This window comes from Camelus bactrianus, chromosome 20, assembly GCF_048773025.1.
Source record: "Camelus bactrianus isolate YW-2024 breed Bactrian camel chromosome 20, ASM4877302v1, whole genome shotgun sequence".
In the NCBI taxonomy this organism is placed as follows: Eukaryota; Metazoa; Chordata; class Mammalia; order Artiodactyla; family Camelidae; genus Camelus; species Camelus bactrianus.
The window spans coordinates 20,782,898-20,807,640 of NC_133558.1; the positions used below are offsets into that span (position 1 = coordinate 20,782,898).

Consider the following 24,743-nt stretch of genomic DNA (forward strand, 5'->3'; position numbering starts at 1 on the left):
ACCTAAACATATGTTTTGGTGTTTCCCATTTAAAAACAAAACAAATTTAAGCAAAGCTATTCAAGCAAGCACAAACTAAATTCCTTCCTTCTAACCTGCATTCTGTTTTAGATCCTGTCATATCTTTCTTTCTTTTACAGTCAGTGTTTCTTTGGAAGAGTGGTCTACACTCAGCTCTTCCACTTCCCTAATATCCATGCACTCTCCAAACCCCATCAGTCTGCTGAAGTGCCTTAGCCAGGTCTCTCGTGCTCTGCTTGGACACTTGAACTAACTTGACCCTCCACAGCATTGGACATGTATGGTCACTAAGCCTGTGACACTGAAGTCTTGTTTGATTACCATGAACATGCACTCTTTTTTGTTTCTGTGGGTCGCCATAGGCCAATCACAGGGTCTTTCTCTTCATCCTAGCCCTTAACCTCTTCCCTATACTCCAACTATATATGTTAAGTGTTCATTCTGAGCTCCTGACATATATTTAACAACTTCTAGAACATCTTCTTTTGGTCATCTTGCTTGTACTTCAAATTCAGCATATACAAACATGACCATTTGCTTCTCAAATTTTGTCCTGTGGCCTGTAAGCTTATCATCAGAGAATGCCAAATCATCCACTTATATGATATTGCACATGTTCAACATTTTTCTGATCATGAATATTTAGAAAAATGAATTTTGAAAGACATAATATTTTCTTTTTCTTTTTACTTTTTAGTATTTTAATAGACTTTTAATATTTTTGGCACAATTTTATTTTATTTTATTTTATTTTATTTTTTATTGAAGTATAGCCAGTTTACAATGTTGTATCAATCCCTGGTGTACAACATAATTGTTCAGTCATACATATATGTACATATATTCATTTTCATATTCTTTTTCATTATAGGTTACTACAAGATATTGAATATAGTTCCCTGTGCTATATAGTAGAAACTTATTTGTTTATCCACTTTATCTATAGTAGTTAGTATCTGCAAATCTCAATCTCCCAATTTATCCCTTCCCACCGCATTCCCCTGGGTAACTATAAGTTTGTTTTCTATGTTTGTGAGTTTGTTTCTATTTTGTAAATGAGTTCATTTGCGTCTTTTATTATTTTTTAGATTCAACATATAAATGATACCGTATGGTATTTTTCTTTCTCTTTCTGGCTTACTTCACTTAGAATGACAATAAAATAATGCCAATTGCAGCAACATGGATGGACCTGGAGATTGTCGTTCTAAGTGCCCTCTTTTCCCCTCTGAATGTCAATAAGTTAGATGACTGAGAACAATTGAATTATTTTTTATTTGAAACTTTTAATTTTATTTTTCTCCATATCACTTTCTAAATGTAGTACAAAACCCAAAGGTACAAAAGAGTATAAAACAAAAAGTTATTCTTCCCTTATTCCTACCTTTGTCACTTTAAGTTTGTAATATTAAAGAAATTATAACACTGTATGGGTGATCACATGCACTAGTTCCTTGTGTATATTTATAATGATAATACGATTACATTAAATGAGAGTATGTCTATACATATATGTCTATGTTTATATATTTCATTAAACATACCACATGCAACACACAGTTTTTCACTCTGCACCATGCTTTGGGGGAGCTGTTTATGAAGGAGATAAAATAATAGGGAGAAGCATAAAAATGAATAAGAAAAAGTAACTTGCTTCTGGTATAGGAGAATTCATGTCATGATCCAATGCATCAATACACACTGACCCGCAGCTTAAATGGTGCTCCTAGTACAAGGGCACAGACACTGGACAGATGGTCAAATGCCCTGAATCACTGGACCAAAGTCTGAAAAATGGCCTTAAGGGCCCATCAAAGGATCCTTGAGACAAGGTGTGAATGTGGGATTTATCTGTCATGTTATAAAATGAGATACGCCCCTCCTCATATTCTAGGAAAATACATACTGTGGCAGGGTGCTCCTTTAAAGTAAGTTGTGTTTCTGGAGAGGTGAGTGCCCAGTACTCATCCTTATAAAACCTGATGGCCCAGAAACCATCCTCTGGTTTTATACAAATCCTCCCCTTCCTCGTTACATGAGGCCTACAAATTCCCAGGTCCCAGGCTCCACTGTGCCCGACTTCTACTTCCCAGTAGCATCTCCCTGAAGTGATGACTTGATGACCCAGCACACAGGGAAGGGAGTAAAATCTCTGTGGATCCTCAGGTAGATCTTGAGGCTTCTCTCCCCAGATTATACGTCTGTTCTTTTCAGACAAGATGAGGGCAGGATGAGCTGTGACTGGATCCAGAGTAACATTCACTGCAAAGAAAATAACCCTTTTAATCTCTAAAAAAGAGAGATTCTGGAAGCAAAGATACAAGCCTGAGATATCTTTGAGCTTGTGGGATGGGAATATATTCCCATGTGGAGGCTTTCATCAGCCTTCTTCCAACAAATCCTGAGACTGATCCTGGGAATAAAGAGTCGAGTCCCTCTTAGGTCATCAGGGAATGACTCACCAGCCTGGAAAAATTCCTTCCTCCAGTCTGAAAAGAAAATAAATATGCATTGTCAGACCTAGTATCTGAATTTCCTGGTGCAAGAGATAATTTCTTCTTTCCAATACTTCTTTTGCTAATGACCCAATTTTATTCTGTAACTTTTGCTTGAACTAAAGTTTCCACTGCTTTTCTTATTGAATATAATCATAATAATTAATTCTTCTAACTTATACTTTATGTAGTACAGACTTCAGATATTCCCAACACACAGTTATCTTCTTAAACAAATAGCAAAATTACATGTCTGCCTCTCACCACCTTCACCGCATTTAGGTGAGACAATGTCACTGACTTGTGGCCAGTCAAGTGTGCTTAGCAGGGAGCCATACCACTTCCAGTTTTGACAATAAAATAGTTCATGTGGATTTTTTCACCCTCATTCTCATTCTAACAGTTTCCCACCTAACACCAGAACTGCAAGACCCTAAAAACAGAGCAGACAGAAGACTAGAAAAAAACTAGTTCTCAGAGTTACTAGTTTAAAGAGAGTTGCCCAGGAGCACTACTGATGCAGGTATACTCATATTACCAGTTTGAGTGAGGTTAAACCACGGAGATATGGGAGTTGCTTTTTATAAAAATCAAAGTTGATTACACTGATCAAGGCAGAAAGTGCTATCATAAAATGAAAGTGAAATACTGCAGCCAACACTTAAAAAAGTGTGATCTGGTTTCGTGCATAGGCAATAGAGTGATAAAACAGATAAAACTAACTGCATGTGGAGACATCCATGATAGGAAGAGACAAAACAGATGCTAAAACTGTTTCCTATGACCGTTTAAAAAATATATCTTGTGCCCTAAACAGGACCTAAAGGAATGAACTTGAAAAGAGAATATTCATTGGGTGTATTATTAACATTCTATTAAAAAAAATTCATTTTTAAAATATTCACCTTTGTTTCAAGCGTAAGTGCAAATGAGTTTTAAAAATTCCTAAAATGGGTAAATTTTCAGAGTTTAAAAAGGTAACTTTTTCTAGACCAAGAGTCAGCAGATTGGCCCAGGAGCCAAATCCAGCCCACCACCCGTCATTTGTGTACATACAGTTTTATTGTAACACAACCATACTAACTCATTATGCAGTGCCTACAGCTGCTTTTGTGCTAAAAGGGCACAGCTGAGTAATTGTGACAGAGACTACATAGCCCACAAACCTTAAAATATTTACAATCTTGGCTTTTACAGAACAAGTATGGCAATCACTTTTGTAGGCCACCTGAAATAAAAGATGAAATTAAAAGTGCACTTTTAGCACAAGGGAATAGTGCAATTTCTTTAATGAACCAAATGACTTGGGAAAGTTAAGAATGAGCAAAGATCACAATGATGGACTTCTTACAATTTTACCAGGTAGCTTCAAGAGAGAAACCATGAAGAAGACACATAAGGGGAAAAAAATGAAATTGACAAATATATCTACAGTTGTACTTTGGAAATAGCTATTGACACATGAAACTAACTGGTTAGAAGGAAATTTATGAGAAGCGCACTAAATTTGGAGAAAAATGTTGTCAAAAATAAGATGAAGAGTACTTCTGGAATGGTCGAGTGAATAGCACAGCAAATCCCTTCCCCAAAAGCAACAATTAAGACTGGAAAAATTGTCCAAAATGACTTCTTTACAGCGCTGGAAATTGAGAAAGGCATGTATCAAATTGAAAAACACTCATTCATAAAAAAATATTTTAAATGATTAATAAAAGGCTGCCCATAAAAGGATGATTTCTAGTTACAAAAAAATTAAACTAGAAATAAAAATCAGAAGGAAATTTTAGATTTAAACAACATTTGGATATTAATTAATATATTTAAAAATAATCTGTGAATCAAAAAGGAAATCAAAAAAATTTTTTGAACATAGTTTGGATTGAATAAAAATGAAAATGCTACCTACCAAACTTTATTGGATGCAGCTAAAAGTAATGCCTAGAGGAAATTTAGAACTTTAAATGTCTTAAGTAGAACAAGAGTATTATCTTAAATCAATAGCCTAAGCTTCTCTCTGAAGGAACAAAAAAGAGAAGCTTAGCTTAAAGTAGTCAAAAAAAGGAAATAATAAAGACTAAGTTAGAAACCTGTGATGAAAAACAAAATTCATTAGAGAAAATCAATAACACAAATATTGCTTATTTTAAAAATCAGCAAATTTTACTAGACTGCTCAATAATAATGAGAAACCCAGTTTTCAAAATCAGATATGAAAGAGGAGACATGACTATTGAATCTACAGAATTTAGAAGGCTCAAATGAAACTTCTACTAAAATTGCATGCCAATAAATTAGACTTAGATGAAATGCACAAATTCCTCAAGGTACACAAATTACTCAAAATGACTTAAGGAATAGAAAATCTGGACAGATCCATAACAAGTAAAATAATTGAATTGTTCACTGAAAATCCCACTAAAAAGTTCCCAGGCCCAGATGATTTTATTGGTGAGTTTCATCAAACATTTAAAGAATAAAAAAATACCAATATTCAACAAAATCTTCTAGAAAACAGAGGAGGGTAGAGCACTTCCCTTCTCATTCTGAGGCTAGTATCACCCTGGTACTAAAGCCAGACAAAGACATCACAAATATCCCTCATGAATACAGATGCAAAAACTCTCAGTAAAATAATAGTAAACCTAGTATAACAACTCATACAAAAATTATTATAGATCACCACCAAGTGAGGTTCATTCCCAGAATGCAAGATCAGCTTAACATGTAAAAATCAATTAATATAATAAACAATACTAATAAAATAATGGACAAAATAGCATAATCATCTCAATAGGCACAGTTAAAGCATTTGATAAAATCCAATACCTATTCATTGTTTAAAAAACTATTAACAAATTAGGAATAGAAGGGAAGTTTTTCAACCTGATAAAGCCTATCTATGAAAAATTTACAACTGAAAAAATATGTCATGGTAAAATAATAAATGCTTTCACTCCATGATAGGAATCAAGGATGGATGCTTATGCTATTTCTATTCAACATTATAATGAAAATTCTATATAGTCCATTTTTTAAAGTCAGATTTGAAAAAAAGAAGCAAAATTCCTTTTATTCATAGTTGACTCATCTTACCCACAGAAAATCATAAAAGTATCTACAAAATCTACTGAAACTAAAAAAAGTAAATGGATTCAGCAAGTCATAGGATAAAAAAAATCAATATACAAAAATCTATTGCAGTACTATATATTAACAATGAAAAGTCTGAAATAAAATTAAGAAAACAATTCCATTCACAAGTGGATAAAAACATCAAATGCTCAGTAAGACATTTAATAAAAAAGTAACAAAACTTGTAAACAAAAAAACTACAAAACATTTGTGACACAAAGAAGATATGAGTAAAAAGAGAAACATTTCAAAGTCACGAGGAGGAAGACTCACTATTACTGAAACAGCAGTTGATCCCAAATTTATCTATGGAGTCAATAAAATTCCTATCAAAATTCCAGCAGGCTTTTATTTTTCCACAGAAATTTTCAGCCTCATCCTAAATTTCATATGAAAATGCAGAGGAACCAGAATAGCCAAATTAATCATTTAAAAGAAGTTCAAAATGAGAAGACTTGCACTTTCCAATTTCAGAAAATACTATAAAGTCACAGAGATGAAGACAGTGTGATATTAGCTTAAAGATAGACAAATTGATCAGTGGGACAGAATTTTGAACCCAGAAATCAATTTATGATCAGTTGATTTTTTTAAAAAAGTGGCAATACAATTCAATGAGGAAAAGCATACTCTTTTCAAGAGCTGGTGTTAACACAATTGACTACCTACAAATAAAAAGATGTATTTAGACCTTTCCCTCAACCCACACAAAATGATTAACTCAAAATTTGTTATAGACCTAAAGGTAACAGCTAAAACTATAAATTTTTCAGTAGAAAAAATTAGGGAAAAAATGTGATAATCTTGAGTTATGCAAGAAGTACTAATACATGACACCAAAAACTCAAAATGAGAAAAGAAAAAAAACCTGATAAATTGGACCTCATCAAAATAAAAACTTTCAAAATACACCAATAATAAAATGAAAGAAAAAATACACAGATGGGGAGAAAATGTATTTAAACCATTTATCTGATAAAAGATTTATATCCAAATATATAAAGATTTCTTACAAGTCAATAATAACATAAAGACATGCTAATTAAAAAACGGCAAAATAGTTAAACATTTCACTAAGGAACACATATAAATGGCTATAAACCATGTGACATAATATTCAACATCATTGTACATTAGGGAAATACAAATTAATACTGTGGTGAGATACATTTCACATTCAATAAGATGGCTATAATAAAAATTATGAATAACAAAGGTTGTCATATATTTCTGTTCAAAATGTAAAATGGTGCAAACTCTCTGGTAAACAGTTTGACAATTTAAATAAACATTAAACATAAATGTACTATATGATTCAGAATTTCCACTCCTAAGTATATATTCAAGAGAAATGAAACACATTTTCACACAAAGATGTGTACATAAATATTTCCAGCAGAATTGTTCATAAAACTTCAGAAGTAAAAGTGTTCTAATGCCTATTAACTGGGGAATGAAAAAGCACAATGTGTCGTATCCATACAATGGGATACTACCTGACAATAAAAAGGAACCAGCTACTGAAACATGCTAAAATGTGATTCTCAAAAACGTTATGCTAAGTGAAAAAAACCAGACACAAAAGACCATATATTATATGATTTCAATTGTATATGTCCAGGAAAGGCAAATCTATACCAACAGAAAGTGAATTAGCAGTTGCCTGGGACTGGGAACCAGGACTGGCTGAAAACAGAAACTTGAGATCTCTTTGAGGTGATGGAAATCTTCTAAAAATGGATTTGGTGATGGCTGTACAACTATGTAAATATTTTAAAAATCACTAATTTTTTTAAAATGAGTGAACACTTAAAATGAACCAATGTATAGTATGTAAACAACACTTCAATAAAGCCTTTTCAAAAAACAAGGTCAAACTAGCAAATTCTTCAAGCATGAAAGCTACGCACATATTTTGTAACACTGAATTTGCACAAGACAGAGAAGTGTGCTATGATACAATGCATTTGAAGGGGGCGTGAGTGAAAAGTCACTAAAGACAATGAGAAGCAAGATACACCTTAACAACAAAATAAGGGTCCATATAATCAGGAAAATTCTTCCACCCTCAGAAAAGAGGGTCTTCACGATGTCTGCCTGATTGGGGGGGGGGGGGTCCTTAGTGCTGTTGTTACATGATGCCTCTTCTGTTTTCTCCTTTCTTATTCCAAATAGAAAAATTTATTCCACATTTTACTGCAGTTCATCTGATAATGAAGAGTGCTGATAACTCCTCTCCTTAAGTACACAGATTACAAGCTCTGAAAAGTCACATCTGCCTAAAGAAGAGGGCTGGACATCTAGAGATCCTGGCCTTTGAGTAAACTGCAGTAACCGGATGGACCCTTGGCTAGGCTTTTTGAGGATGGATTGCATGAGTTATATACATGGGAAGGAGCTTTAAACTGATCTTTGGTTACCTCTAACAATATTTATTACTTTTTTTTTTAATTTCTAGACAAAAAAGCTAAACATTTCCCAGCTCCCATTGTGTCTTGGTGAAACCACATGAATGAGAACTGGCCTATGTAGGCAGAAGTGGTAAGCACCAAGCAGCCTCTGCCATAAAACATTTTTCTTTCGTGATCTTCATATTTTTTTCTTCGCCCCAAATTTTGGCTTGAATTAAAGGACATCTAGCATATTGAGAAGCTACACAAGGGGAAGAGTCCAGATCAAAATAAGTGCTTGGAGGACATCCACCAAGTGGAGCTTCTTGGCAAGGAATCTTTGTGTGTGCATAAGAGGTACATGCTAGTTTGCTCAACCACTAGGATTTGATGTTTGTTTGAAAAAGTAGCTAGAATTAATCAACATTTATATATAAAACCTCTTAGGAATTGTGAAAAAGGAAAAAAAGTAAATTTCTTAGACTAAAATCAATACTGCTTTCATTTCTTAATATCTGCTTTAATTGACTAGTGTCTTGTGAGATGCAGGTGAGAAAAAGATGAAAAGAAAAATACTTTAAAAGTTCTCATTCTTGCTATGTTTTCTATGGACCAGAACTTATGTTCTATATATTTTTCTGTCATGTGGTAGTTAGTAGCATGATGTTTTACAGAATTTAGGGGCTTAATAATATATCTTAGAATCATCTTCTTCAGGGCAATGTACTCACCAGGGTACAATGATGTCTTCTGCCAGCCTGCAAGTAAACAAAATGAGAAAATATGATTACCTTTTCCTGGTCCTTCTCATATCTTTTCCTCTCTCTTCACCATCATTCCCTAAGTATTCAGTTACTTATTTACCTCTCCATCCCTTTCCTTCCTCACAATAGTGTCACCATACCTTTAACTTGAAAATGGCTGGTTTGTGTATGTGTGTGGAAAAAATTAAGTCAGAAGAAAAATCAAACAAAAAGCAAGAGAAAGAGGAAAAGAAAATAAGGGAATGATGGAAAGAAAGGTAGATAGTTTGAGAAATGAAGACAGAAAGAATGGATAATGGACAAAACGGAAGGAAGGAAGGGAAGAAGGAGGAGAGAAGAAAAGTAAGGAATTAGGAAGAACAGAGGTGAAGGAATACAGAACTGAAGAGGGAGACAGAGTGAAACAGGAAAGAAAAGAGTGGTAAGGGAAGTGAAGAGAAAGGAAGGAAAACTTGGGAAATATCCATTAAAGCTACATTTTTTCATGTCCATCTTGATTAAAGGACATTCTGAATTAGGAAAGAAAATGAATTGACTGACTTTGTTACAGATTCCCTTCCACTTCTGGGTCTACACAGTGAGCACATGCAGTGGCATATTATGCCTGACTCTTTCTGCAAAGGAGGTTTGGAGAAGGGTTAAGTGTCTTATTATTTGTGGAATTTGATCCCATGAGTTACTTACTGTTCCTAAATTGAGCTTTCCTCTCACCTGAAAGGAGATGCACACATAAGACTGGGACTCTCAAAGAGATGAAGATGCAGAAAAAAAAAACATGCATTCTTCTGAGGAGTTTATTAGAATCATTACTGTCACATTCATCAAGCCATTGCTCCTTTCTGAAATTGTTTTTCATGGATAAAATTAAGTTGAATCACATGATTTTAAGCACTTAAGCAAGGTAAGCAGGTAAATTATTCCTAACATGATAGCTGCAATATAAAAAGCCAACAGGGAAATGCAGAAGATACCTAAAATAAGGAGCTAAGGGGAAAGAATGAAGTGAGGCAAGGGATCACCAGAGTCTGACATAATCTTGTAAGTATTTAACTATTAGAACACATTTACCAATTTCCTTCCGCAAGTTTCCTGAAAAACAAAAGTGAAAAGCCCATTTTAATGTTACAGAGAAAGAAAAATTAAAGTTGTTTGGAAAGATTACACACAATGACATATATTAGCTTATTAAGGTTTTAAAAAACCCTCCATTCTCTCTTTTATAACACGTTTCAAAAAAAAAGAAAAGAAGAAAACATATTACATGTTAATATAGATAATAGATAATATAGACAATTTTACAGTTAAAATTCAAGAGGGAACTTATCAAATCCCCCCATGAAGTATTCTTTTTAAACTAATTTAGAATGCTGATGTTCGTGATTATCATCACCTGCAGTGTTGTCATGCTATACATCATCTGTGCGATAGAAGTTACAATTTATTCAGCATTTCCAATGACTTAAATATATGCTAAGGGCTTTAAGTAATTAATCAATACTCACAAAGTAACTGTGATGTAATGCTGTTCTGTTCACAAAAGATCTGAGAATCAAAGGGGTTAAGTTTCTGTTGGTAAATGGACAGACCAATGATTTGAACCCAGGTCTGCTAACCTGCAAAATGAAGACTTCTTATCACTATGCTGTAAATCTCCACCCCTAGTCCAGCCAGTTGAGGCTTCAGTCACAAGGTGGAGAACAGTGGCGTTCTCTACAAGGAACAACCTACCGTATTTTTTAAAAAGTATCTTGCATAGAAGAGCTTTAAAGTTTTACTTAGAATCAGATTGTGGGCGTAGTAAGTACCATGAGAGTTCTTTCAAATATGTTCTCATATTAGAATTTCACTCATCTCAGAGCCATGAGAAGGAGTTACTGTTAGCATCATGGAGACAACCAAAAAATAATACAGTAGAGAAAGAAGGGTGAGTGGGAAAAGTGAGTTAACCAATGGGAGAATTAAGAGAGAAACAAGTAACAGAAGTTGTAAGATAGTAAGAATGAATAAAAATCACAAAAGTGAAAATTATATAGAGGAAGTAGGAGAAATGGAAAAGGGAAGAAGCAAGAAAAATCACTATAGAAAGATAACATCTTATAAATTGTCGTTAAAGTTTACCATTTTCTTTCTTAAGTTGATCTGAAAAAATAAAAAGAGTAATATAAGAATTCTTATGAAACAGCCAATAGGAAGATCGTATTTTGTAAAGAGTCATTAAAGTTTACCATTTTCTTTCCTAAGTTGATCTGAAAAAATAAAAAGAGTAATATAAGAATTCTTATGAAACAGCCAATAGGAAGATCATATTTTGTAAAGAGTCATTAAAGTTTACCATTTTCTTTCCTAAGTTGATCTGAAAAAATAAGAAGAGTAATATAAGAATTCTTATGAAACAGCCAATAGGAAGATCATATTTTGTAAAGAGTCATTAAAGTTTACCATTTTCTTTCCTAAGTTGATCTGAAAAATAAAAGGAGTAATATAAAAATCACTATGAAACAGAAACAAAAGAAACACAAAAATCTTCCCTAAATCTCTCTACCTATTCCAAATATAATAGGTTAGCCATTTCAAAGGGGAAAATTATATTTATTTTCTAAGTATTTCACTGTGAAATATACAAGAGTCAACGTTGCTTTATGCCAAAAGGTAAAGTAGATTAAAAATTTTTAATTTATCATTATTGAACTTAAAAATCCCACAGTGATTTTAGACATAATAACATCGTTGTTATCATCATCATCACCATCGTCACTGCCGTGACCACAATTACTATTGACATTCCTTGATTGCTTTCGCTGTACGAGACTCTGTGAAACATGTTTTAGAAGTACCATTACATTTTGTCATCAGAAGTGCTCTGGATAAGTATTACACTTATGCAGAAGGGTAAACTGAGGTTAGAGCAAGGACATGTTACTTGCTGAGTTCCCCACAGTTACTTATTTCAGAGTCAGAACTTCATCCAAAGTCTGTCTGATATGAAAATTAATGATTTTATCTAATGCAATAATCCGTTCTGTTTTCTGTATTATCTCTGGGCACTTCAGCATCATTTTAAAGAATAGCTTTTCATCTTCTGTGTTAAACAGCATGTCAAATGATCGATGAGGCTTAGTAATGAATTAATATTTAAAAGTAAACTGGACATCCTCTGTCCCTGGAAACAGCGTGATGAAAAGGTGAGATCCTAAATGGTAAGAGGCAGAGCTAGCCATTATTTTGGAGATCATCTAAGTAACAGATAGTGAAGAGTTGTTTTTTTTTCTTTAGAGCAATTCAATTTTTATAAAGGTGAAGTGTTAGTTGTCTTTTGTTTGTGTGATGTGCAAGTTCCTAGATTATTAAGAGTATATGGCAGTAAAATTCATATAACTTGCTTTCCTTTACACACTATTTTCAACTCCACAACACACTCTCATTCTTCATTGCCTTTGGCATGGATATGTCTGGAGCTTATAAAGGTTTATATGGGTTAGAAGTAGACTTCCTCTTCTGTTTCATGATCCTAGTTGCTGTGCTATGTACTAAAGTCCCTATTCTGTTTTATACGACATTTAAAACTATTTTTTCTGCGTATGGCCCCTCTCTCATTGTCTTTGTTATTGTTTGTTTTGACCTTTATTAAAATATAATTCTCCCATTACCAGGTATCCTAGGTAGAGAAGTTTTAAGCATATAATTGTTTGTTATTTTTAACCAACCTACTCCAATGATTCATCAATATTACAGTTTATTTTCTTTCAATTTAACTTGATATGTGAAAAAAGAGGAAAAAAACAGGTCACACATTTACCTGTGTATTTTATTATTAGGGAAAGATATTTTCAGTGAAAGGAAAAAGCATTAGGGTAAAGCAGCACCCCGAGATACTATGTAGTACTGTATAACACTGTGTAATGCACAGCAAGACTGTGTAAAGAGTTTGACAGACCCTGAAGAAGTTAAACATAGTATATCATATTTTTTATTCTTATTTCAACCACATTATTTGAAAATCTAATTAGTGATTTAACATCTTGGCTCCTTTATTCTACTACGACACTTATATTGCTACAAATATTAATTCATATATGTAAGCCTCTCTTATTCGTTTTTATGTTCTATTGCATTCATAATATGTGCTCAAAATGAGTCAGACCTAAATGCAAAAGCTTAAAACTGTAAAACTCTTAAAAGAAAACATAATGGTACATTTTTATGTCCTTGCATTTGAAATGGATTCTTAGAAATGACACCAATGCACAAGCAACAAAGGAAAAAAAAACAACAGATAATTTAAACTTAATAAAAATCGAAAACTTCTGTGCATCAAAAGATCAGAAAGTGAAGAGACAAGATACAGAAAGGGACAAAATATTTGCAAATTATGAATTTAAGGGCTTAGTATCAAGAGTACATATAGAAAAAAAAACTCTGATTGCTCAATAACAAAAAGAACCCAGTTTCAAAATGAGCAAAGGACTTGGACAGACATTTCTCCAAGGAAGATGTACAAATGGTCAACTAGCATACGAAAAAATGCCCAACTTCTTTTGTCATTAGGGAGATAAAAATCAAAACCACAATGAGATACCACTTTACAGGCCATAGTATGGCTATAATTTTAAAAAATGAAAAGTAACAAGTGTTGTTGAGATTGCAGAGAAACTGGAATTCTAATACATTGCTAGTTGTAATGTAAAATGGTGCCATCTCTATGGGAAACAGTTTTGCAGATGCTCAAAAAGTTAAACGAAGTTTATCGTATGATGCAGCAATTGCTAGGTATAAAGCCCCCAAGTTGAAAACAGGCATTAAAACAAATACATATATAGAAATATGCAAAGTAACACCATTCACAATGATCATAATGTATGCAAAGCCCAAATGCTCACCAACAGTTTGTGGATAAACAAAATGTGGTATACCCATACAATGAAGTATGACTCATCATTACTCAGGAACGAAGTAATGATCCATGCTACAACATGAGTGAACCTCAAAAACTTTATGCAAGTGAAAGAAGGAGGCAGACATAAAGGTGGCATATTGTATAATCCCATGCATATGAGATCCTACCAGAATAGGTAAATTCACAGAGGCAGACAGCAGACTGATATACTAAGGGAAAGTTCTATTCTACCTAATGTGAAGATATTGGAATCCTTTCCTTGTTATTGTCTAAAACTGGCTTTGCTGCAATGATATCTTTGTAAGTGAATCAAAATTTGAAACTCACCATTTCCTTTTATTTTCTCTGCAAAACAAATAAGATAAATATTGATTAAAATATTTAAAGTAATTCACAAATAAAATTACAGAGCATCAAGTGTTAATCCTTTTACAGGCAAAATTCTATTCTACATAATGCCAAGTTACCAAGAACATTGCTTTTATATAATCTAGGTCTGATTTTTCTTCAATTACTTATTTTCCTTTTGGGTGGAGATAAACTCTCCTTTTACTTCCTTTCTCTGAATAATCAGACTAGACATATTCATTTGTTTCCAATAAACTGATATAACTCACAAATGAATTGAGGTTCAAATTGATTAGGTTAAATTAATTAGATTAATTAAATCCTTTGTATATGGATGAAGATAAAACACCTTTCTCTTTCTTCATGTTTTCTAAAAAAAAAAAAAAGAAGAAATTTTTTACTTTCAGAATTGATAAACTCTTCATCTTATCTCTACCCACGATGGTCCTCCCTTTCTCTCTCTTACTCCCTCTCGTGCCATTTCCCTTAACCTTGCAGAACTTCCTTTAGAATTTCTCATCAAACATTCTGATAACAAACTCCTTGACATTGCTTTCTTCCACGCATGATTGTCTTCATTTTGTTCTTTATTGAAGTCTTTTTCACTGAATATCTAGAATTCTGGGTTGACAGTCTTCTCACTCAGCATTTTAATGGTGTTGCTTCACTGTATTCTTGCTCCTGTGATTTCTGAATGTGAAACCACCTAATCTTGAATAATTTCTCCTCTGTTGTTTTCCTTTAGATACTTTCAGGAATTACTTATTTATCTTCGGTTTCCAAGAAATATGACTGTGATATATCTAGGCATGTAGTTATTCTTGGAGTTTATTCTGCTTGTATATTGCCGAGCACTTTGCAACCTTTAATTTAAATCTTCACCAAGTTTGAGAAATTTTTGACATTCTTCTTCAAATATATCTTATACCTCAATCTTGCTCTTTCCTCTGGGAATCTCGTGATTTTTGTGTTAGAAGTTTTGATATTATCTTAGTTTCTCCACAGCTCTGTTCATTGTTTAAATTTATTTTCTTTTCTATTCTTTAGATTTTAAAAACTCTATAGATTTGTCCTCCAGTTTCTAGTCTTTTTTACTTTGTCATTTACCATCTGTTATATTTAAATTTCAGATATTATATTTTTCAGTTCTAAAATTTTGATTTGGCTATTTTTTCTAGTTTCTGTTACCCTAAGAAATTTCAACTGTTTATTTATTCATTCATTCATTCTGTTAATTTTAAAGAAGTGTTTTCAGAAACTTTGCAATTTGTGGGAATGATACACGTGATGAATTGCAGTTTGTCAAAATTTTCCTAATCCATATTGTCTAGAACTAAATAAATGAGTTCCTATCAAAAGTGAAAAGTAAACAATAGAGTGAGACTGTCACATCTCTTGCCTCCAATTCTGCTTTTATAATGTGAAGGTCAGATCCTGCTCATCTTTGTTACCATCACTATTCAAGAAACATGTCAAAATGTGTGAGTGGTAGACAGTTCTCTTAAGATATCATGATTTCAATTATTTAAATATTTGGTAACTTACCATTTTCGTGGTATTCCTTCCAGAATACATAAGTAATAAAGAACGCCCCTAAGAGGTAGAGAAGGCAAGGTCCAAGGAAGGTGTCTACATCATCTGTTTTGAGGTGATATCCTGAAAAATGCATGCCAGGGAGTTTTCTTATTAACGTCCATATCAATCCTATTGCTGTTTCTACAACAGAAGTTTTATTCCATACTTTGAGTAACCTGCAGGTCTATGACTAGGTTTCAGTCTTCATAAATAGACTTGAGGGATCTCGTTACTTCTAAGTATCACAGGGGTGGATTGTAGCAGCCACTCAGAAGACAATGTGGAGCTGAATATCTCAGGACAGGCCAAGGGTTAGGGAGATGCTTCTCCTGTGTGTTGTGAAGGATTGTTGAGTGTGGACACCTCACAACAGTAAATGAGGGAATTGCTTCCAAATTCCAGAGATGCCCTCACCACTTTGCTATGTCCTATGAAACAAAACATGTTGTAAGGCAGGTTGGCTGACCATGGCCCACAGGCCAAATCAAGTCTGACATATATTTTTGGAAGGCTTGTGATTTTGAATGGATTTCACATTTTTGGATCATTGAAAAAATGAAAAGAATAGTATTTGTGACACAAAAATAGGTTCAAACTTTGCTGTCCTTTGAATTCAGCTATGCTTATTCATGTACATGTGGTCTATGGCTGTTTTTTCACTACAATAACAGAGATGAGTAGTTGCATCAAGATTGTTTGTAGCACAGTGACACAGTTGTAATTCAGTATCATTGTGAGTGGCTGGACTATCACAGCACGGCAACACTTTATTTTATATCTTTGTTTTATTACTAGGGAATGCCAATCATGTCAAAACAAGTAAAGGGGGAAAAAAAGTAGACTTTGAATAAAATATTTTAAGGTATATTGAAGTGTGGATTATTTTATTATTGAATTATATTTATTTATTATGCAGTGATACTGTAGCTGTGCTAAAAGATAACAATAGATGTTGGCATTATCAGCCTAGCACTCATCACAATACTTTCAGATTACAGTAAGGCAACTATAAGAAAAATTACAGAATTTAAAATTAATTCCCAAAGGAAACCTGTTCTTTGTGGTCAAAAGGCCAAGAAAGGGGAGCCTCACAAAACAAAAACTTTTAGACAATAACCCCCCCTACTGCAACCCAGCACCACAGAGGAAACTGGGTCCCCACTCCCACTATTCAGCAAAGACTGAGGAGCCTACACATTCACCTTCACTTAACTAACAATGTACCCTTTCCCCTTCTGGTTGGTGTCAATGAAGGCAAAGTGGAGAGCTGGAACTTTCACTCCTGCTCACTAAAAGAATAAAATTAGAATATTTTCTCACACCATATAAAAAAATAAACTTAAACTGGATTAAAGACCTAAAAATAAGACCAGAAACCATAAAACTGCTAGAAGAAAACACAGGCAGAACCCTCTTTGATATAAATCATAGCAATATTTTTTCTGGATCTGTCTCCCAAAGCAAAGGAAATAAAAGCAAAAATAAACAAATGGGACCTAATTAGACTTAAAAGCTTTTGCACAGCAAAGTAAATCATTGACAAAATGAAAAGACAACCTACTGAATGGGAGAAAATATTTACTAATGATATGACTGATAAGGTGTTAATATCCAAAATACATAAACAACTCAACATCAAAAAACAAACACAAACCAACATCAAAAAAAAACCAACCTGATTAAAAATGCGCAGAGGACTTAAGTAGGCACTTTTTTCAAAGAAGACATACAGATGGCCAGCAGGCACGTGAAAAGATGCTAACATCACTAATCATGAGGAAAATGCAAATCAAAACCACAAAACCTCACACCTGTTAGAATGGCTATCATCAAAAAGACAACAAATAATAAATTTTGGCGATGATGTGGAGAAAAGGAAAATACAATACACTGCTGGTGAAAATGTAAATTGGTACAGCTACTATGGAAAGCATTATGGAGGGTCCTCAAAAACTTAGAAATAGAATCACCATATGATCCAGCAATTTTACTCCTGGGTGTGTATCCAAATAAAATGAAAACACTAATGTTATACGCCTTCTCCAGTGTTCACAGCATCATTATTTACAATAACCAAGATATGGAAGCAACCTAAGTGTCCATCAACAAATGAATGAATAAAGAAGATGCATATATATAAACATATAGAGATGTATGTATATAAGTATATATACACATACATACATGTGTATGGAATATTCTCAGCCATAAAAAAGAATGAAATTTTTCCATTTGCAACAACATGGTATTCTGCTTAGTGAAATAAGTTACAGAAATAAAAATACTGTATATTTTCCCTTTTATGTAGAATCTAAAAAACAAAACAAATATAACAAAAGAGAAACAGACACAGATGCAGAGAATAAACTAGCGGTTATAAGTGGGAAGAAAGCTGGGGGAAGAGGGTAGATAGGGGAAGGGGATTAAGAGGTACAAACTACCAGGTATAAAATAGATAAGATACAAGAATGTAATGCACAGCTCAGGGAATATAGCCAATATTATATAATAATTTAAATGGAGTAAAATCTATAAAAATGTCAAATCAATATGTTCTATATTTGAAACTACTATATTATAAATCAATTCAAAATATATACCTCAGTTAAACCTCAATTAAAGACATATAGTAAAAAAGTAAAAATATACCTCAGTTAAAAATATATAGTAAAAAATAATACACTTAAATATTTCAATTGTGCGTGTTTCACTTAATTATTTAAAACATCTAACTGAAAACTAATAGAGCTTAAGCGATGAGTTACCTCAAGATTTAAATTTGACTAAGAATCCAACAGAATTTTGTATAAAGAGTAATAAAAGGACTCACCTGTCTTTTCCAATTGATTTCCTAGAAATCAAAATGAGTACAATCATTACTTTAAAATAATATATAAAAGATGAAATCTGAAATTTTATTTGATGAGGTACATGCATCACTATATGCAGAGACAGAATCACATCCAAGAGAATCAAATTTTATGACAAAAAGCAGGAATCTGAGAAATGAACAATAAACAGGAAACATCTTTTTTAATCTTTGAGTCTGACCTTTACTTTGAAAGCCTACATGAAAAAAACTCATTCATTCATTTTTTAATACAATTTTTAAAGGGGGGAGGGGAAAAATAGGGGGAGGGAGTAGGAGGTACAAATTACTGGGTGTAAGACAGGCTACAAGGATGTATTATACAGTGTGGGGAATACAGCCAATAGTTTATAATAACTAACTGTAAATGGAGCGTAACCTTTAAAAGTTTTATGAAAAAATCATTCATTCCAAATGTAAATTTTACATATTAAAATTTTTTTCAGAAAGTGCATTTGAAGGTAATAATATGGTCTTACATGTCATTCAGATTATTTATTTGGTGTTTTCTTAAATAATTATTTAAATAATTGAGATAAATTCCAAAATTTGCAAGAGTTTAAGTAACTGAGATAAACCCATCTTTACTTAATTGAACTGGCTATAATATGACTCAATTATATTCTCACTTCTTTTTGTTTATATTATCATCTTCTTGCTAGGGACCTGCAATTCTCTACTTATCTCTCAAATGCCTGAGAGAATTGGACTTATTTACATAATTACTATTGGTACTGTTCAAGAAGGAAGTTTTGGTCCATTTCTAGGTAAATGGTCATATCTATTGGTACCTTTGTTCTTGCATCCAATCTTCTTCCTCAGAAAGTGACCAGATCACCTGCCTTTGTCTTATCTATCATGTACAATTACACTTTTTCTCCTAGTATTACACTGTAAATTCATTGGCAATGATCAACAGCAATGACTTATTACTAAATCAGCTGCTCATTTTTCAATAAATGTTCTTCAATTTTCTACAGCATGGATAATATGTACCACTTCATTCATTTTGAATATAAATTAATTTTTATTTCTATAACAACATTGTTTCCTACAGCCACTTCTGTCCATATGACTCAATCTCTGTCACTTTTTTATCCTCATATTTTTCCACTACTGAATATTGCTTTGAAATTAATCTGTTATCTATATGACATATATATATATAATCATAATAAGTAAGGCAATGAGAAAAATTGTGTTAAATTTTAAAAATTATATATAATTATCACTGATGGAGAAAACATAACAAATTACACTATTTCCTGTTATATTTGCATAATTTTAGATTCTAAAAAGATTAGTCAATAATAGCAAAAATATTTCTGCATAATATATGGTCTTGTACATAAGAAAACACAGAGGAAACTTACCTGCACACTTCAACGATTCTACTGAAAATATAACAACAACAAAAAGATGTTCATTAAATATTGCAACTCAATTAAATGCTTAAAGTTAACATCAAAGTAGTCCAATGCCATATTCTTGCATGAAATGTTTTTAGAACATAATATAAATCTTTACGTTAGGATAATTTGAATGATACCCCACTGATGGCCAGAAATAACTTTTTTCTAATCTCTGTCTGTTCATGAGTTGTCCTTGATTGTTCATTTTTCCAATCAGAGAAGGTTAATTACTTACCCACAGTCTCATTATATATCAATTTTTTTCAGGACTTACTGTGAATTAGAATATTGACCACTATAGGTTGAATCTCTACTCCTAAAATGCAACTACTGCACATTAAAATGTATTCATCACGAATATTAAAAGCATCTTGGAATTCTGCAACAACATGTTCCTTAAAAGAAGCCTTTATTTCATTATTACACAGAGTGGCCAGTATGAGAATGTTGGTTTTCAGTCCTATGAGGTAATTTTTCATGACTTTAGAATTCATATATCACACTTATTAATTGCTAATTTCTAGTTATATATTTGAAATAAATGACGTTCTAGTGACATATAGAAAAGGGTACATGGAAGTCAGGTTGAACAGATCTGAGAAAGTAAAAGATCCAAGTCTTATGCCTTGTACCCTGAGGTCTGCTCTATGTTTGTGACTCAAGTACTTTTCTTAGAAGCGTTAGACATATAAGCACTCTCTCTCTTTCCTTTTCTCTTTCTCTTTCACAAACACACACACACACACACAGTAGTATCAAAAAATAAAACTCACCTTCATAATTCTCATTCTTCATATATAATTTTATATGGTGATCTATTGGGTAAATCACCATTTTAGGAAGCAAATAGTTTTACGTCTGTTACTCGTGGCCCAAAGAAAATTCCCAACTTGTTTCTGAGTTGTGTTGGCAGGATTTTGAAATGTCTTTGTGTTTCCTCTACAAACACAGGGGGAAGATATTACACCAGCCAGGGCAATATCCCTGAATCACAGAGAAGTTTCAGCCACGTGAATCAGGTTTTTTGCTCCTGAGCTCTGTAGCAAGGCGGAGTACGGAATTAATAAGAAACAGGGCAGGAGACTCTGGACTCTAGTCCTTTGGGATTAAAACAATACTTTAGTTGCAGTTGTTCATTTGATTATTTGAATAAATGCACAAATAATTACAAATACACAGAAAATCAATTGATAAATGGGAAATTAAGATTTTTTAAAAAAATTTCTCTTCGTGCAAAACAACCTTAGAGTGTCTAGTACCGAAAGAGGAAGACATTTTTTGTTGACTTGATAATTTATATAGACCAATAAAACTGAGCCAGGGTTTTTGCAGAGTAGGTTCCTCTTCTTTTTTTCTCCAAATTTTATCCGCTGATTCCAGTCTCCTTGCCTCAAGAGTTTTCTTCAGCAGTTCAAATTCAGTTGCACCTAGACTCTGCCATGGGTTCTCTTGTATCTCTAATCCTTAACTAGGCTCTTCAGTGAAGTCCCTGGGACTCCACCTCTACCCTCTTCCCACAGCCATTTGATCACTTGCTCTAATTTTTTCAATATTTCAATATCTTTGCTTTGTGCTTACACTCTTACACTTTCCTCTGCTTGGGAAACTCTTCCTCCAGATACTCCCACAAATATCTCCCCTTCACTCTTTCAGGTCTTTATTCACCTTTGCAGTGAGACTTTCCCTGGACAAACTGTCCAATGTCACCACTCTCCTTCAGTCCATACATACCTTTGCTATTCTATCTTCTCCTTAGCATTTATCCCCAGTTAATACTCTCCATATTTAACTTATTTAATGTTTATTATCTCCCTTCACAAGAATATAAACTCCCTTAAAGTGGGAATTTGTGTCTACTTTCTTTCCTGCTCAGTACCCACAGAGCCTGTATAGAATATGAATTAATGCAATTTTTAAATTGATTAGTTAACTTTAAATGTTACTATTTTTCTTGGTTTTCTGCTCTAGTGAGAACCTCCAATAAACTTCAGAATAGATGAACCAACATTTTACAGACTTACTCTGTTTTTCACATCTGGCTAACTCCCTTGCCTTCTGAGACTTCTACTTTCACAAAGAAAGGACTCAAAGGTCCAGAATTCAAGTCCTTGCTTTTCTTTCAGGTCAATCACAGTCATGTTTGGAAGGCAAATTAGTATAAAGGGGACCAAACACAAAATGATGTCACATAGTAATATGTGTATTCGTATTTTTAGTAGAATTATATGGTTATTATATCAGGTATAATTGTTTATTAGAATTTCCCTAGTGTTCTTGGCACTACAAGTGTATCTCAGATATTGAGGGTTCAACCTCAGACAACCTCAATGAAGCAAATATTGCAATAAAGCTAGTCATACTAATTTTTTGATTTTCCAGTGCATTAAAAGTTATGTTTGCACTATACTGTAGTCTATTAAGTATGAAATAGGATTATGTCTTTAAAAAGTACATATCTTAAGTTAAAAATACTTTATTGCTAAAATATATTAGCCATCATCTGAGCCTTAAGCAAATCTTAGTCTTTTTGCAATAGTAACATCAAAGATCTCTGATCACAGATCACCCAAACAAACATAATAATGAAAAAGTTTGAAATATTGTAAGAATTACCAAATGTGACACAGAGACAGGAAATGAGCAAATGCTGTTGGAAGAATGGCACTGAAAGACTTACTCTATGCAGGATTGTCACAAACCTTCAATTTGTAAAAATCTCAGTATCTGCGAAGCACAATAATGCAAAGCATAATAAAACCAAGTATGCTTGTATTCTAACTTCAGTGAATTTTACAGTGCTTGCTTTAATACAGTCATTTGAAAATGATAGTTTTCAGTAAAGACTTTCTATTTAATGAAAGATGAGTAAAAAGTGCTCATCTACTGTTGTTAATCTGTTTTCTCTTTTCTCCATCTTCCTGTAATCCGTACCGGCTTCCACCTGTTCTCAAAGACGTTAAAAATGAGTGGTTGTGATCATATTTAATGCTCTTTTTTACACTTTTATGGTGTCATGTTAAATAGACTGTGTCTAATTAGAAGTTACAGCCTCTCTTCTCTCTCTCTCTCACTATATTTCGCTTGCTTTTCTTTTGTTCTCTTCCTGGAAAACAGGAATGCTACTTCATATTTACAAGATAAAACATATCAAGGTCATATAATGGATTTCTGAGGGAGAAGGGATTTTTCTTTAGAAATGTGTTCTTTTCTGATATAATTCTGTTGGATATAGTTTGTACCCTTAAAATGAGAACATGAAAATTCTGGCACACACAAAACAAAATAATAAGTAGAGTTATCTATGGAAATGGAAAGAAGAAAAGAGGAGTTGGGAGGTGGGAAGGGTGGTCAAAGGAAAGAGGATTTAGAGGGAGGACCAAAAAGTGAAAAGGAAAAATAACAATTTGTGAGAGATGAAAGATAGGGGTCCATTTCATATTTTTGCATGTGATTATACTGTTTTCCCAACTCCAATTATTGAAGAGACTGTCCTTTTGCTACTGGGTATTCTTGGCTCGCTTAGCAAGTATTAGTTGACCGCATAGGCAGAGGTTTATTTCTGGACTCTCAATTCTGTTCCATTGGTCTATGTGTTTATTTTTATGCAAGTACCATATTGATTTAATTACTATAAGTTTGTAGCTTAGTTTGAAATCAAAATATGGGATAACTTTGGCTTTGTTCTTCTCTCCCAGAACTGTTTAGCTATTCAGGCCCTTTTGCAGTTCTATACCAATTTAGGAGTTTTTGGTCTTATTTCCGTAAAAATTTCTATTAGAATTTTGATATAGATTGCATATTGATTTTATTCTTGGCTTTGGGTTGTATGAACATTTTTGCAATATTAATTCTTCTAGTCCATGGATAATCTTTCCATTTTTTGGTAACTTCTTCAATATATTTTATTAAAATATTACTCTTTTCATTGGACAGATCATAGATCTTTCACTTTTGGTAATTTTTCCATAAATATTTTATTTACTTTTTTGATACTATTGTGAATGAGATTATTTTATTTCTTTTTCAGGTATTTCTATGCTAGTGTATAAAAACACAACTGATTTTTGTATATTGGCTTTATATCCTACAACTTCACTAAATTCATTGATTAGTTTCAATAGTTTTTTGGTTGAGTCTTTAGTATTTTCTCTATTTAAGATCATATCTTTAAATAATAACAATACTGCTTCTCTCTTTCATTTTGGATGGCTTTCAGTTCTTAGTTATTTTAATTTTATTGATTTAGTTTACACTTACAATAGTATTCATAGATTTTTGAATTTTGGCAAATATATACCACTGTGTTTCCATCAACTCAATAAAGGATTAGAATTTTGGTCATCCCAGAAAGTTTCCTTATGCCCCTTTTCAGTCCCCTCCTCCACCTTAAGGCAAATATTGTTCTAGTTTCTTCCATCATAATTTTCTGGTGTAATGTTGTTTCTATCAGAAATGTGTTTCTTTTATTGGTCAGTAATATTCCATTATGTAAATATATGACAATTATAGAAACAATTTGCTTAAACCTTTACCTATTCATGGACATTTGTTTTATTTCCAGTTTGGGGCATTTATGAATAACTGGATTTGCATTGTTGTGCAACTCTTTGTGGATATTTGTTTTCATTTTGCTTGGGTAAATATCATAACCAGGTTAGTTAATAATAAAATGAATTATTTTTCGTTTTTTGAGGACTCTCCATACTATTTTCCGTAGTGGCTGCGCCAGTTTGCATTCCCACCAACAGTATACGTGGGTTCTCTTTTCTTCACATCTTTGCCAACATTTGACTTTTTGATGATAGACATTCTAACAGGTGTGAGGTGACATCTCACTGAGGTT

The 24,743-nt window shown here is 33.0% G+C and overlaps 1 long non-coding RNA gene across 20 annotated transcripts; it reads right to left on the reverse strand.

Moving 5' to 3' along the window:
- Positions 1-1,277: 1,277 nt before the first annotated feature.
- LOC105064254 (butyrophilin subfamily 1 member A1) lies at positions 1,278-21,292 on the reverse strand. 20 transcript variants are annotated; one of them, XR_012501059.1, is made up of 16 exons: positions 20,674-21,151; positions 19,862-19,882; positions 18,450-18,470; positions 15,590-15,700; positions 14,024-14,041; positions 11,242-11,262; positions 11,135-11,155; positions 11,028-11,048; positions 10,921-10,941; positions 9,871-9,891; positions 9,487-9,513; positions 8,770-8,796; positions 4,423-4,454; positions 3,683-3,744; positions 2,484-2,510; positions 2,238-2,283 (listed from the first exon to the last, which is right to left on the reverse strand). It is a non-coding gene; the product is annotated as a butyrophilin subfamily 1 member A1 (long non-coding RNA). The 20 variants fall into 20 exon arrangements; XR_012501063.1 differs by lacking the exon at positions 4,423-4,454 and having other exon boundaries at positions 2,175-2,283; positions 20,674-21,190; XR_012501060.1 differs by lacking the exon at positions 3,683-3,744 and having other exon boundaries at positions 2,178-2,283.
- Between the last annotated feature and the right edge of the window lie 3,451 nt (positions 21,293-24,743).